The sequence below is a fragment of the Perognathus longimembris genome, unplaced genomic scaffold (genome assembly GCF_023159225.1).
Source record: "Perognathus longimembris pacificus isolate PPM17 unplaced genomic scaffold, ASM2315922v1 HiC_scaffold_4155, whole genome shotgun sequence".
Lineage (NCBI taxonomy): Eukaryota > Metazoa > Chordata > Mammalia > Rodentia > Heteromyidae > Perognathus > Perognathus longimembris.
Window position 1 is genome coordinate 19,668 of NW_025959441.1, and position 14,158 is coordinate 33,825.

At 42.9% G+C, this 14,158-nt stretch overlaps 1 pseudogene; it reads right to left on the minus strand.

The window, feature by feature from the left end:
- Positions 1-1,542: 1,542 nt before the first annotated feature.
- Positions 1,543-10,163, minus strand: LOC125344736 (annotated as a pseudogene).
- Between the last annotated feature and the right edge of the window lie 3,995 nt (positions 10,164-14,158).

A 14,158-nucleotide genomic window follows, 5' to 3' on the forward strand; every position in this document is an offset into this window, starting at 1 on the left:
CCTACAAGAGGAGGTACAGTAAAGGGGAGCCAAAGTTTGGTCCCCATAGGAGATGTATGCATACAGGGCCAGTTCAAAATGAGTGGGGAGGGGGAAACACCTCCTGATGTGTGGGAGACAAGGCTTAGCAAGAGACAAGGCTTAAAAGACAAATAAGCATGGGGCCGAGTTCAAGCCCTAATGTCTCCCCAAATATCTCCAACAAAAAGCAAATTCTCTGTATATTGTAGAGATCTTTTGATTTCTGTCAACAAGCTTAGATAAAGACCTAGTGCTGCAAAGTGAGTATTAAGAAAGTGGAGGAGAACAAACAGGCAGGACTCATCTCAATAGGCAAGGACTCTTTATCAACCTTCCGTTGGAATTGAAAGTTGTGCAAGCATGTGGGATTGGAGTTAGACTTTTGTGGAGTCTGAATAAGAAGACAGAAGTTATGGGAAAAGCTATTGGGTCTGTGTAGGTGAGGGCTTTCCAGAAGTTTATAGCTAGTCTTAAGTCAGATTGTCCTGCTTGTTTCAAGCACATCCCTGCACACCTGGTGTTTTCCTGATGTCTGTATGCACCTGGGATATTGGGTAGGGGATAATCCTTCAGGCAGTGGTGACTGAGAAGACAGCTAATTATCAATCCAAGCCTTTTTTAAAAAAAATTATTCTTTAAATAGAAGTTTTTTGTTACTACTGAGGTGTTGCGCAGAGGGTTTACCATTTCATAAGTCAGGTAATGACTACATTTCTTGTTGTTATTAATTAAATTTTGTTGACAAGGTATTGTGCAAGAGGAGTACAGTTACATAATAGGACAGTGAGTACGTTTCTTGTGATATCTTAAGCATAATTTAGTTCCAGAGTTAAGATAAAGAAAATGCACTAAGACCAAACTTGCCAATCAGATGAAAACCAGGCTTATGACTTAAGATTTGGGGCATTGATATAATTTATATCTTCTATCAATTTCAGTCTTTGGTGAACCAAAGTTTAATTGTGTTCTTAGTTGCAGAACAGGAAAATCTCAGAAGACAAAAACCAAACAATATGAAATAACTGCAACTCTAGTCAAATTGTTACTAAAAAATAAAAACTCCATTTATCTCTGGCTTTAGGAAAGGGTGATCTACCTTCAAAATGTTAGCAACAGATAAAAATCCAGAAATAGGATGTGAGATATAGCTGTTAAGTAGAACCCTTTCTGTTTCTGCGTATTTTGGAGATGGGGGTCTCCCTATGTGTCCGAGGCTGGCTTTGCACTTTGAATCCTCCATACTCAAGGACTGTAGTTCTGGGATTACAAGCATGGATCACCATAGTCTGCTCTTAGAAGATACTCCACAGGGTGCCAAGCCTGCCTTCTACATCACTACTTCCAATCCCTTTTGTTTCTTACTGTGGAAAGGAATGAAATTACTTTGAGACTTCTGAGAGGTTTATTATAGTCCGACAACAAGAAGAGACCCAGTTGCTGTTTTTAATTATTTTTATTTATTATCTAGGATGGTGGGTGGGAAGCCGCCGGAATATGCTGGACTGTGTCCTGGACAGCCTTCTATGACCCCTGCTGTCCAAGGAGAGAGGCTGTTGGGTCCTCTGGCCTCTGGCGCTTCCTTCTGCCGGCCTCCATTTCCTCCTCGTGGGCTGCGGAGTTTCATCTATGCTGCTTTAGGGCCGCTTTCTCTGGTCAGTGCTCATGGTTTCCTTAGATGGAGCAGGCAGGCCTCCTCGGCATTCGGGGTCTTTGTCAATGTCTCCTGTGTTGTCTCTCCGTGCTCTCTGTTGGAATTGCTCTTATGGTGCTTTTTTCTTTTTCTTCCTGTTCTTATCTGCCTTCAGTTTTTCTTGGTATATCTCTGTGTGCGTCTGTGGCTTCTTCTCCCACTCTCCTCCACTCTCCTCACTTATTCCACGCTGCTCAGAGTTTTCCATCTCCAGTGCAATGGGAATACTTGATCAAAGCATGGCAGCATTTGTGTCCCCGGCGGCCTCCTTTCCAGGAGGATCCCCAGATGTGAATGTGGATGTGCATCTTCCCGTCCTCCTCATACGTAGCACAGGCCAACGACCACTCCTGCCCCTCGATGGCCACCTGTTCCTTGAGTACTCCAAGTAGCTTGCTGTCTGGGCTAAGGGCAGCTCAGCTGGAGGAGCTTCTAGGTGCTCCTGGCCACCAGAATTTCTCAGGAGGCTTGCTTTCTGCTGTCCTTTGAAGCCTTCTTTTTTTGACTTGGAAAGACTTAAACAACAGCTCTAGTTTCATCGGATCTGCCTTGCAGATGCACCTCTGAGCCCTGGTCACCGGCCTCCCAAGCAAACACCTGTGTCTGGGCCATGGCCATGGCCTTTGCTCTGTATGGGATGAAATAATCCTTCGCGCCCCTCACTTTGTGTAGATGCTTTCCTGCATGGGCCTAAGGATTTCCCCTCATGGCGTGGGGTTTGGGGTCATAGTAGGCCGAATGTGGACCTAAGTTTCTCAAATATTCTGCCGTGTCCTCTACGAATCCTCAGATTCCGGACTGCAATTTGTCTCTTAGGGTCAGAGTTCTGCCATGTCGATATCACCTGCGTGTTCATCTTCATCCTCATCTTCACCGCTGTGCTCTTCAGCCACGTGACAGGTTGCTTCCTTTTCTCCCCACTGGTGTTTTGGAGAATGAGCTCATTCCCCTAATCCTGCTGAGGTAAGGGCTTTTGATCATTTCTGGGCTTCCAGCATTCGTCTTTGCAGGTCAACTTGGGCTTATTCTGGCACAGTTTCCATGTGTCCCTCCGGATTGTAGCTTCTAGCAGATATGATCTCTCTCCTCTTTCAAAGTGGAACATGAGCTGGGGCTGCTGAGGCTCATCGGGAGCTGTGTTAGCACCGGTAAACTTGGCTCCCTCTCACTGGCATCTTTGGAAGCAGACCCTCTGGCCGTGCTCCCAACCCTGCAGTTCTCGAAGGCGCCCGGGTACTCAGATCTCAGGATTGAGATTCCACAACCGCAGGGGAAGAAAAGTCACGGGACTCTCATCTCCAAAAGCCGGAACTGGGACTGGGATTCAAATGGTAAGGTGCTAACCTTCAGCAGAAAGGCCTAGGGCCAAAATCCAGGCCCTGAGTTCAAGTTCCCAGGCTGATACAAACAGTAAAAGGTGTTTCCCATAGACAGCTCTTCCATCAGTGATTGGGTAAGCCGAAGGAGGAGGATGGGGGTTGATTTCTTTCCTTTCCCTGTGTGAGCAGACTGCAGAGACCGAAGGCATGTTAGGGAAACTGTGTCAACTCACCTAAACAAGGCTGGCTCTGCAGAAATCTCAGAAACTTCCTCTCATCAATATTGACAGCCACACTGCACACTGCAACTACACATATGTAGCTCTTTCATGCTTTAAAGTGCCAGCTCAAAGGAGGAAATTTTCAAATAATATTCAATTCTTCGACTCTCCTTAGATAGATAGATAGATAGATAGATAGATAGATAGATAGATAGATAGATAGATAGATAGATGCAAAAACAATTAAACAAAATAATTGGTTTATATGCACAAGAATCAAAGATATTTTGATGCTTGAGATCTCTGACCTCATGGAAAAGCGTGATTCCTATCTCTAAGGTAATTCATAACAAATGACATAACACAGTAAGAATTAGTCACACACACACACACACACACACACACACACACACACACACACTTCTTGACAGTTTGGAGGTATAAGAAAGTCTGCTGAGCCAGCCAGCAGTGAAAAGGGAATCCTGAATGGGGGGGGGGGGAGATGATTAAAGAAAAGGAAAAAATACTAGACAAGAGAAAAAAGACAAGAGGCAGAGATGGGGTACGGGAGGTCTGCAGCCTCAGATTGTAACTCGAGACTGCAGCCAGGTTTATTCCTAACTTCCAGGACATAGGCAGTTTGAAATAGTCTTAAAATTCCAGAACACAAAAAGGCTTGGAGTTAGCAATACCCGACATAGCTAAGACAGGGTGAGGTTGGTTAACATAAGAATGGACCCCCGAGCAATACCTGATGGTAGCTAAGACAGGATGAATTTGGTTAACATAAGAATGGACTCATGGCAGACACAGTAAAGCATTTCCAATTTTCCATTAAGCCATGTCATTGCACGTCCTTGAAAACACAGCCAGAGGTCAGGAAGAATTTAGCTGCAAGTTTGGCTCCTGACATCTCCCTCGTCTTTGTTTACAGAAGCGAACCTGCCTGTCTTAGGTGGGGTGGGTCACCTAGCCTGCCTTACTCTTCCTTGGGATTTTCTTCAGAGCAAAGCTGTAGGCCCTGTCTTAGGTCGGTCAAACTGGCCCCGCCCTCTAACCCGTCTCTGGCTGCAGTTCCTCTTGGGGGAAAAATTCATTCACTTGGAGCTTGACCTTATGAGGCTGACTGGCTAAACTCATGAAAGAGTTTTGCAATATGCATACAATGCAAGGAAGGCATAGGAAAACCATCAGCAAAAGTATCCCTGGGCCGAGCAATGTCATTAGCAGCCCCTTATTGTTAGTCAAGGAAGGGATATACCGTTGAAGTTGTTCAAACAGTTATTTTGCTGTTTCTGCCACTTTAGAGTCCAGAGGCGAAGCTTGCTATAGTCCAGCTATTTGCCTATGGAGTTGAAAGAGATATAAGGACAAATTATTATGGTGCCAAATGCCATTTAGATGTGCTACATCCTGTTCCCAAGGATAGCTTGATATTTATGGAGGGTCACACAAATAAAGTCAAACTGAGCATGACAGCACACCCGTTACAAAGTTTGTAAAGCATGGATTTGTTCTCCCAGAGACAACACAGATTCATACAATGCTTCTAATTTTTGTTCTACCTTATCATCAATCCTGCCTTGAAAGTGCAGGGCTTGCGTAGTATTATGAGCATGCTGATTAACATAGTGAGCTGTTTGCACACTTTGTGTTAAAGCCACAGTAGCTGCAGCAGCAGAGGCAGCTAAGGAAATAAAGGCTACAATGCCTGCTATTAATAGCACTACAAATCATCTAGGGCGCATGAGCTCTTTTAAATGTTTTCACACTTGAATACCTGTTTCTTCATACCAAGCTTCAGATATGTTCACAGGAAGAATGACAAATGGAGGCTGCTTAATAACAGTTACAGAATCAGGAAGAACACTATACAAGCAATTTGTAAAAGAAGAGTTGGTACAAGTAACATTGAATTACATGGCTCCTGTAGAAATATTAAAAGGTCCATACATAATGGCATAAGGAGGTGTTACACAACTCATAATATTTTTTAAAGAAGAAGAAGTGGGCCAGGAGATATTATGTAGTGCAGCCACTAACATCCAGACATGATGTTGAGGGTGTCCATTCATCCACCACAAACCTGGGTTGTACTTGTTGGTGAGATTGGCTCCTGACCAGTCCATCAATTGAGAATTAGTTCCTGAGATATTGGTTATAAAAGGATGTTCATGTCTACAATTTATGGGGTGCAGTTCTCCTGTGGATTCTACAATTTGAGAAGAGTTGGTGCAGCGAGGTATCATGAAGGATGATGTAGAATTAGCATGTACAGGAAACCCAGTAGGCAATGAAGTAATTCGTATATTATATACTTGATTATTATCAGGAATCCAAATTCTATGATTTATGGATTGCATTACAGTACAGCCTGGAATTTAACTGTTGGAGTCAGTTGTAAAACATAACGGGGTTCCAATGCCAGAAGCTCTAAAGTCTCCCATTTTAACGTGTTGGACAAAAGGATCTGGAGCTGTACCATATGCCGATCTGTTGACATGGATGAACACCTCAGCTCCTTCCCAAGTCACAGGGTGTACAATTGGTGGATCTGGCATGTAAGCCCAGTGGGTCAGCGCTTGTATCATTCTGATGAGCTTCCACAATCCTAATGCAATGCTCAGGTAGCCAGCGGGTATCATTTTCATCCTGTGAAAAAACACAGACATGTCCTCGACCCCATGTCAATATTGGATCGGGCCCGTGCCAATCACCTGTTAAAGGATCTTTCCACTTAACTTGGGCAAAAGCTCTTTGCTCTCTCTTTTCCCAGAACCGTTGTGCTTTGGAAAGGCCATTAAAGTCCAAATTAAAAAAAAATGTAGTACAAATAAAGCAAGAGAAAGAATATTAACACGAGAGAGGGGGTATAATTCCCCCCTTTAATTTAGAAATTTGGTGTTTTGACAAACCGTTGGCCCATTCAACAATTCCTTGACCTTGAGGATTATAGGGAATTCCTGTAGAGTGAACAATTTGGTAAAATTTGCAAAAAGTTTGAAAAGCTTGTTCAACATATCCTGGACCATTATCAGTTTTAATATGTTTAGGAAGTCCCATAGTAGCAAAGCAGTGTAAGGCATGGGAGATACAATGTTTGATAGCTTCCCCGATAAGAGGAGTAGCCATAATAAAATTAGAGTAAGTGTCTATGGTAACATGGACAAAGCGGAGCCGTCCAAAAGAGAGAATGTGGGTAACATCCATTTGCCAAACATGGTTGGCCACTAAAACTTGAGGGTTAATGCCATTGGAGGGCACAGGTAGGAAGGTAGTACAGTTGGGACAAGTTTTCACAATTTGACGAGCCGCCTCACGTGAGATATGAAAATGCTGATGTAATGCACGACTGTTTTGATGGTGGGCAGCATGTGATTGCTTTGCTAAGTCAATTTGAGTGAGAAAAATTTGAGTAGCCTCGTCTGTAATAGCACTACCCTCACTTAATGGAAACAAGAGGCAAAGTGAAGTAATTTGTTGGAGGGGCAATGATGTGAAATTGTGCCCATAAAATTGGCCCAAGCAATGGCCCAGGAATCACAATGTATATAAAGCCATTCTTGCTGTTGTAAAGTATAGGGGATGTAAATAGCCTGTGGATCTCATCCAAGATACTTACAAGAATCCACATGGAACATATGGAACTAAGGTGGCCACCAATTTATAATAGGGAGTTAACACTTTTGAAGGAGTAGCAGGCAAGGAAAGCCATAAAAGGGGTCCCTTCTTCCAGAGGACCGCTGTTGGAGAATGAGGCGTAGTTAAAATATATGCTTCCCAAGGGGTTGAGTAATGAATATAATTTACATGTTGGGAAGAAATGGCAGGATTTACTATGCTTAAGGCTTTAGCTGCTTACGTTGTCATTTGTCTGGGAGATGTAGGGTTGGGTCCCCCTTTAATAGATAAAATAAGGTTTTAATTTAGCTGTGAATAATTTAAGATAAGGGCGAAGCCAATTAATATCTCCCAGAAATTTTTGAAAATCATGCAACGTACGCAAATGAGAAGTTTTAATCTGTAATTTTTGACTAGTAAAACAGTAAGGACCTCAAATATGACCAACAAATACTTTCCAGAGTTCTGCTGTAACACTTAGAGAACAGCAGACTGAATGCGATCCATGTGCCATTAAATCAAATCATATTATTTAACCTTACCTTACTGGCACGTGAAAGAGAAAACAAATGAATAACATTAAAAGTCTCAGCTTCAGTGGATCTGAAGTGGCTGTGTCTTCCACCCCAAATTAGCAGGCCAGCAGGAGAGATGGCTTGCATCTGGATCAGGCTGTAGTAGCATCTCAGAGTTCCCTGGATAGGCTGTCATACCTCCTGATTGTTGCCTGTAAATTTCTACACAGACTGGTTAAAGGCATTTTCAAACAGATTTTAGAAGCTTGGGCCTTTAACCATCTTCCTAGTCACAAAATCCACACAGATTGAAGGCCAACCAAGTCTGCTCTCTGTAGCAGCCAGGACAGTTTCTGAGTCATGGAGGGAGAAGACACCAATGCTACCCCAATGCAACTCTGTGGTCACCAAACACAACTTTGATGCTTTTAACCTTGGAATAAGTCTCGGTTGCAACTCTGTCATGATAGGCCTGCTATAAACCCAACTCTAATCTTGGGGACAGGCAGAGACAGGGTAGTACCCTTTGACAGCCTGGGCCTGTCAAAATCCTCACAGGACTCCTAGATTTCCTGAGCAAACCAGGCAGTTTAGGAGCCAAATGTGGAGGCAGCTTCCTGTGGCCACAGACTGCCACGGTCTACTCAGCTAGCACACATGTCAACCTGCATCCTATAAAGCAAAATGTTAATTTTGGGTCAGGAAAATTTAGGTTAATAGTCACATTTGTACAGTTGTTCCAAAATGACTCTGGTCCCTTGATCTTAAAGAGTTTATGAGAGCATAGGGGGAAAAAAAAGAAAAGAAAAAAATGGAGAAGCAAAATCTTAGTCTATATCAAAGAATTGTCAGGATTAGGTGTACTCTTGAATAGAACTTTTGGAGTGTTTTTTAGACACATTTGCTTGCACCCAAACATGATCAGTTTGGGTTTAAAACCTGTTTGTTGTTTTGTTTTTAAGTTTTACCAACGGATAGACATAGACATACATACATACATACATACATACATACACATACAAACAGTGTGCACAAGCTTTGGGGTGCGCTTAGAATTGTTCTTTAATTGGCCATGTAAGTTTTCTGGAATTCCAGTGGCATATGACATTATTTTGCCTATATTCTAGAACCATGTGGTTAGTTAGTAAACAAACAAACAAAAAAGAACAGAAACAAAAAACATTTTCAGCAAACCAAAATTATCAGATTATCCGAAAAGCCACTTTTTGAGAAAACAGTTTAGCTCCCATGGGGAGCTTATGGGAGACAGGACATGAACACAGACAGCAAGCTCATGAAAAGACACTTTCATCTTCCAGCATTTGAGTTGAAAGGCACCTTTGAAATGCAAGGCCATAGTTACAGAGTTCAGAGTGGGTGCAGGGTTACCGGGAACTGGAGAACCCAAGTTTCTGTCCAGCCTCCAGGACTTTGGCATGCCTGTCACCTGGGGGACCGGCAGGCTTCCACTCCAACCAATCCTATTGTCGACCACATGCTCAATGCTAGAGAAAGCTAACGATTTAGCCAAACAAGCAGGATTTAACTGAGTCCCCAAACTCATCAATAACAAGAATAGAAAACATTTTTTTTTGAGTCTTTCAAAGCAGATGTTAAACAAATATTGGTATCTTTGGAAGTTAGCATCAGCCCATCCTATGACACAGGCAGGCAGGCAGAGTTTAGAGAGAGGCAGAAAAAGAGACAGAGAAAACTTCATCTGCCTGAGCACTCATAGAAGTTAGGTAAGTCCTGCAAAAATATTCCAAATATGTAGGATTGGGCTCAAACTTGAGCAGCTTTCCTGAAGCATTTTAGACTGTCCCCCACGTGATGAGCGACCAGCGGAGCTGAACTAGAGATCAGTTGACTCCAAACACCCACAATTGCTGATCCCCTTGACCTAGCCCAGTGGCTTTATGGAAAATCCAAGCTCCAGACTAATGGTCACTCACCCTGGTTGGGGCTTCAAATATGTCGTGGTGGATGGAAGTAGAGCGCTCGGTCAGGAGAAGTTACCTCGGTGGAGTTAGCATTTCCCTAGCCTCAGGTCCCTCCACTCTGCAAGCAGCCTGCACCTAGGAGAGCTGTAAGTCTTCCAGGACTGTCGGTAGGGGGCTCACCAGTACCTACCTTTAAAGGAGTTTGTTGTTCTGGGTGAAGCTGTTACAATAGGGCTATGACTGATTTAAACATATTCTCAACATGGGTCAATCTATTTTCAGTAGGCTCATTGCATAATTTCTTCTCAGTGTCTGAGCCATCCGAGTCTTCCTTAATATCTGCCCCGTTGGGTTCAGATATTATTAATTTTCTCAGCTCTTCCCGGGCAGCAGCATATGCTCCCGGGGCTGGGCAACACTCATCAGGTCCCTGTTCAGTTTCTCCAATTGACTGATTGAGTTTAATCTATTCATGTCTAGGATCTAAGCAATCTCAGACCAGATACCAAAGAATAATAGCATCCACTGGAGTTATCTCAGGGCCATTTGCATCATAATGTTCCTGAATCTTTTTTCCAATTTTCTGCCAAGTTTCTAAGTTATTGGTTCCTTCCTCTGGGAACTGGGGGCATGCTTCCTCAATAAAGTGAAAGAAACGTTCTAAGTGACTTTGGCCAACTTTCACTGCCCGGGCATGAAGCATGCCTTTGGGGGCCTGAACGTAAAACATGCAGCCTATACTTAGTCCCATAATTTCTTACTCCTGAATATCTCTTTCCCGCTCTCCTTTCCAAGTGATCAGACGTCCTTACCTGAGCGGGGTCCTCTGCCATCGTCCCAGGTGTACAGGTCCCTGTTCAGGCGCCACTTCTGCCGAGCCGGCCGGCAGTGAAAAGGGAATCCTGAATGAGGGGGGCGAGGATTAAAGGAAAGGAAAAATATAAGACAAGAGAAAAAAGACAAGAGGCGGAGATGGGGTACGGGAGATTGTAACTCGAGACTGCAGCCAGGTTTATTCTTAACTTCCAGGACATATGCAGTTTGAAAACCAGGAAACAGCATAGGCTTAAAATTCCAGAACACAAAAAGGCTTGGAGTTAGCAATACCTGATGGTAGCTAAGACAGGATGAGTTTGGTTAACATAAGAATGGACTCATGGCAGACATAGGAAAGCATTTCCAATTTTCCATTAAGCCATGTCCTTGCATGTCCTTGAAAACACAGCCAGAGGTCAGGAAGAATTTAGCTGCAAGTTTGACTCCTGACAAGAAAGAAGCCTGTTTGCTCATATTTGTTATCATTTATGGTCTTCTAGGACTTTGCAAATGGAACTTTTGTAGCCCCCCCCCCCCTACAGGTGAGATGACCGTGGCTTAAAAAGGCAAGTCATAATGCTTGGGGTTTTGCCATGGTAAGTGTTTGCATGGTGGGCACAGGATTAAAATTTTTTTTTGTCAAAATATAAAACTTGGGCTGTCCTTCAAGTAATGACTTGCACCGTCTTCCTGGACCAGGTAGGCCCTCACCTGCTTGCCTGCACGTAGGCCATTCCCACCTGGGATTCAGCCAAAATTCTTCATCACTCCAGGCTTAGCCTTCCACCTGGGCCTGGCTAAGAACAGCACCCTGAGCCCGCAAGAGACCATGGCCTATTTTTTCTGCTTCCTGTTTAAGACCTATATAAGGCACCCCCAATCCAGTCCCTTGCACAACCTCCAAACCCAGGGAAGGGTCTATGTCCCTCACTGGCAATAAACAATTTAGCCTATTGATGATGGAGTCTGGTCTATTGCTTTCCTGTTCTCCAGTTTCCTAAGAGTCTTTCATAGTGCATGCTATTGGTTGTGAAGAACATTTACTCATTGTTGTATGTCTTTATATGGCAAGAGTATTTTATAAAGAATATACTGCATTCTACAGTAGTTCTTCTTAGACTTTAACATGAGCACCGTCCTGGTGGGGTTGATCACTGGGTGCAAACTCTGGTCTTGTCTGATTGGGGTTCTTGTATCTGGATGGCCTATCCTTCTGGATATTTGGGAAGTTCTCTGCCAGTATTCTGTTACAGAAATTGCCTATTTCATTAACTTCCTTTTCTAGGTTCTATTCAACACCTATTAACCTTAAATGAACACATAAGCCGATGCTAAGCGAAATAAACTCCAAGTTATGAAAAGAAGTGGTATATCGTTGTTGTTATTTTCAACATACCATGTGAAATTATGCCCTTTTTCTTTTGTCTTTCTTTCCCATGGTTTTATCCTTGATATCACTGTAACTGATTTTAGTACCCTTGATACTGTACATATGTGTATTGGAATAGGGAAGGGAAAGGGAATACCAAAATTGAGGGACAAAAGATAAAAAGACAATCCAATGCAACAGCAATACTTACAAAACTATATGGCGTAAACCAATTGTATAATGCATGGGGAGAGGGGGAGACTGGGAGGGGGTAAATGAGGGAGGAGGTAACAAGGTGGATAAGAAATGTACTCACTGCCTTACATATGAAACTTTAACCCCTCAATACATCACTTTAACAATAAAGAAATGGGGAAAAACACAAGTTGTTGCCCAAGATTTTAAAGGAGCTTCCTAATTTGATGTCACTCTTCAAACCCAAGCACAGCTTTCCTACTTTCAAGTTTCCCTTGCAGTGTTTAATCATGTATCTGCATATTTCACTTGTATCCTTTTAGGCAAACGGAAACCTGGCTCAGCAAAAAATTTCATGAATAGCCGATCATACATCAAAATAATGGATATGAATCATCTTCTATCATTGACCGACATTAATCTGCTGAGAAGGCTCTAAATAATTCAACTGTAATTTTCCTGGGATCAAGTTCAATGAGCCAAGTGCTCTGTCCTCCCATCTTAATGTCTCATCTTGTCTATTCAAGAACACAACCAGCATTTGACCATTTCTTTCCTCCACCATTAATTTCCCCTTCCATTCTGGATCAGATTGAAATTGCACATGAAGTATTTTTCCATTGGAAAAAAAACCTTTCTTGATTCTTCATCTTAACCTCCAGTGATCACTGGAATTTTTTTTTTTTTTGCCAGTCCTGGGCCTTGGACTCAGGGCCTGAGCACCGTCCCTGGCTTCTTCCCGCTCAAGGCTAGCACTCAGCCACTTGAGCCACAGCACCACTTCTGGCCATTTTCTATATATGTTGTGCTTGGAAATCGAACCCAGGGCCTCATGTATATGAGGCAAGCACTCTTGCCACTAGGTCATATTCCCAGCCCCCCTGCAATTTTTGTCCTCGATTGCAGTTACATTCTTCAAAGAATGAACTCCATTCATTCTCCCAAAACCCCTTCTCAATTTTCTCCTTGATTCAGTCACTCAAGACTTCCGTGTTCTACTTCACGTATAACATAATTCTTCCATCTATCTGTGCTTTATCCACCTGATCTTGACACCAAATCTCTCCCTCTTTCTGGCAATCGCTTCCTTATTTGGCTTCCTGGACCATGCATCCCTCCTGGTTTCTTTCCCAGTAAGATTTGTGCAATTGTTTCTTTATTCTTCCTCATCCTTAAGACCACTAAAATGTCTTGAATTTCCTTCACATAGACTTGTTTTCCAGGCATAATATCCCAAATACATGGTGTCATGTACAGTCCTTCTGCTCACAAGTCTCAGTTGCTCATCTCTACCCAGACTCTCCCTTGGACGCTGACTTGAAGGTCCAACTGCTATTTGACATCTCCACTTGGAGGCTGAAGAGACACTTCGAAAACTGGCTCCCCACACACACCCCATTTCTGCCAACTCAAACCATGCAATCTACTAAAAAATCTTGTTGGTTCCTTTCTTCATGTGTCCAGAATCAGACCATTCCTCACCAGTTCCACTCTGTGACTCAAGATACTGTGTGTTCTCTAGTCAAATAATTGGATGACTCAATAAAGGGGAATCACTTGATTTCACAGAAGAACCGGGAATATCTTTTGGGAAGAAGAGTGATTCCCAAAACAGATAAATCAGGTCAATTTATTCTATAGCATGACAACTTCATAGTTTATGCAAGATAACAATCAAGCCCCCTAGACTGTCCTGTATCTACTTCCACGAATGGAACTGGCCTCCTAACTTCTCGGACCTCCACCATCCTTTCCCTTCCTTTCCTGGCTGTTTACGGTTCTGTGGACACAGGGGTAATGCTGTTTGGGGGGCATTTTACTTATTCTGCTCCCTCTTCCAGGATGGTTGTCATTCCCCTGTTTTTATGGCTGCTTTCCACCAGTACACCATCTTTCCTCAAATGTCACAAATACATGCAAATGCAAAGTAGGTACAGCATTCCATACCTTAGCACTCACTTGAGTTTGGCTGATTTCACTTAGTATGGATTTTTCCAAGTCTTTCCATTTCCTTACCAATGGAGCAATGCCATTCATTCTGATAGAGTCATAGAATTACATTGTGCATATATCAGCTTTCCTGCTGGTGCATTCCATTAGACAAACCCAAGCTGAAAACCAGTGAGTGTCCATTGGTCATGATTCACAAGAAACAATCTGGCAGGACGCCTATTAGAGCAAACATGATGGACCACAAATCCAGAAGGCATACGGAATGCACAGGATACTCACAAAGTAATCAGTAAAGCAGAATGGGAAGCAACTTTGCATTTTCTTCATCTGAATGAATTGTAAATAATTCTCTCATAATGAAGAGAACCTGAGGGAACAGACCTTGAGGTGGGATAGAGTATTCTGTCTTTAATTATTCTCATCAGTTTCTAGCCAATGACTGTGTCAGTACAGAGTGTGTCTTTCATCAGAAACATGTGTTCTGAAAGGTATTCT